The sequence below is a fragment of the Octodon degus genome, unplaced genomic scaffold (assembly GCF_000260255.1).
Source record: "Octodon degus isolate 3935 unplaced genomic scaffold, OctDeg1.0 scaffold00007, whole genome shotgun sequence".
In the NCBI taxonomy this organism is placed as follows: Eukaryota; Metazoa; Chordata; class Mammalia; order Rodentia; family Octodontidae; genus Octodon; species Octodon degus.
Window position 1 is genome coordinate 3,044,514 of NW_004524583.1, and position 2,686 is coordinate 3,047,199.

The following is a 2,686-nucleotide window of genomic DNA, read 5'->3' on the forward strand; positions in this document are numbered from 1 at the left end:
AATGATTCATTGGTGTATTAGTTACTCTTTTCTCACTGCTGGAACAAATACCCGACACTCAAAATGAGGGAAGGAAAGGTTTATTTAGCTCACAGTTACTGGAGGTTTCAAGATACTGGAGGAGAGACTGGGGAGGTGCCGTGTGCAGTATGATCCACTTCACACCTTTCAGGAAGCACAGGCTAGCCAGTTTAGCAGTTCACACCTCTCTGGCCCTGCCCCTCAAGCTCCGCCCTGGTCCTCTGGCCCCACCCCTCAATCCAGGCTCTGCTCCTAAAGCGTGACTGCCCTATGATTTACATGAGGCTTTGGGGGGACAACTAGATACAAACCATTACAACTGGTGAGTACAATTACCCTGATTCAATTACATTCCAAAAATGCCAAGCTTTTGGGGGCCTCTCCAGATCTACACCATAGCAGAAGGTGTGCCAAACACCGGAGCAAAGAAAAAATGTGTGTACGTGGTATGGTTTAGATTTAAACTGTCCGCCAAATCTCATCTGTCCAGAGACAGAAGTTTCAAAAGGTGACTAGTTCATGGGGGCACTACACTCATCAGTGGATTAATCCATTCATGAGTTAATAGTCAAATGTCTGTTAATCTAAGCAACACATTTGATGTTAAAAATACATAATAAAACAACCATTGTTAATTAGCCATTCCTGGTTTGAAAATCTGTAACATATGTACTGTTGTATGTTACTCTGTTTCTGTCACTTTTTCTATTTCTTTTTGCTCCTGTTTTTACTCTTCAAAATAAAATAAAATAAAATAAAATAAAAAACAAAAACAAAACTCCACATGATCTGTGAACTTGGGCCTGGTTTGGAGGAAGTGGGTCGCTGAGCAGTGCCTTGGTGAGTTTTATCTCACTTTGGCCTCCTTCTTGCTCTATGCGTCCAGGTTTCCAGAGGTTGCAGAACTTTCCCCTGCATGCCCTGCTGCTCTATAATGTTTCTCCTTTGGAGGCAGAAGCCAAAGGATGAAAATTTCTGAAAGTAATGAGGCTAAAATAAACCTCTTGTCTTTTAAACTGCATATTTAAAACACTTTGTCCCAGCAGTAGACAATTGACTAATAGAGTATATTTAAGTATTTATAAAAAACACTGTATTTATATACAACTGTGTATAGATAGATGAATAATCATAGCAACATGTATGAAAGAAATTTAAAATGTCCAAACAAATGAGCAATATACCATATCTTTAAAACTCTGGAAGTATATGCTAATTTCTGGAATTTAGATATTGTACATATGGAAAATTCTCCAACTTAATCTACACATTCATTTTAATTTTCATCTGAGTGCATGTGTATGGAAGTTAATAAAAAAGTTAAATGAAAAGACAAAGGGCCAATATTAACAAAGGGAATTTTGAAGAAACACAATGCTAAGGAACCTAAAGTATCAAATGTCAGTACTACACTGTCTTAATCAGAATGAAGCTATATGATTTAGAACAGTGTGGAATTCGCTTAAATATAGACAAATAAATCTATATGAAAGAGGACTTCAATTCAATCATGAAGGACAGTCATTTCCAAAATCAAAAAAGATGATGAATCATTAAGGGAGAAATGAGCCATGACTTCTATTACACAAACATTGCAAAATCAACACCAGAGACTCTATTAGTAAAACTATATTTAATATCCTCAGGTCCTAAAACTGGGGAAAGATTTCCTAAGCAGTGGATAAAACTGAAAATAAAGTAAGGGCCGGGAGGATAGCTCAGTAGAATAAGTTCTTGCTTGGCAAGCTCAAGGGTATGAGTTCAATCCCCAGTTCTGCCAAAAGGAACAAAAAAGAAAAGAAAAAGAAATAAAGAAAAGAAAGGGGGGGTGGGGAGATAGCTCAGTAGATAAGTGCTTGCCTGGCAAGTGTAAGAGCCTGAGTTCAATCCCTGGTTCCGAAAAAAAAAAAAAGAAAGAAAAAGGAAAGAAAAGAAAGTAAATGTGTGTGTGTGTGTGTGTGTGTGTGTGTGTGTGTATATATATATATATATATATGTGTGTGTGTGTATAAGCATTTACTTTAAGATATAAGACTCAATTAAAAAATCATCATTAAAAGTTGTAAATGTTGCAAACACACTGGAAGAACATAGATACCATATATATCCAGCAGGAAGACTAGCATCAAAAATTAAGAAACAACTGGCATAAATTAACCAGAGAAGGACATGCAGATATGGTGGCATACACCTGCAATACCAGTGCTGTGGGAGATAGAGGAAAGAGAATCTAAACTCTGCTTAGGCCATTTAGCAAGTAAATGAGTCCCTGACTCAAGATAAAAAAGAAGAGAAAAAGTGCTGGGAATGTATCTCATTGCGATAGTCCTGAGTTCAATCTGAGTACTGAAATCAAGCAAACAAACAAAGGATAATTTTTTAGAAGATCAAGCAAAATATAAACACCAAGTCTTCACAAGTAGTCTAGGAGTATGAAGTGGTCTAGAAATATGAAAAAACATTAAAGAATTTTATTATTTAATGAAAAATACAGAAAAAATGTGACAGACATTTAAGTGTCAAAAATGGCTAAAATTAAAAAGAATCCTTCCCACAGCATTGACAAACATGTAGAACAATTACAACTCTATCCACATACTTATTTTGAAAAAAATTCCAATTTATTTTAGTGATGAACAAATCCCTATAATTCAGGCATTATATA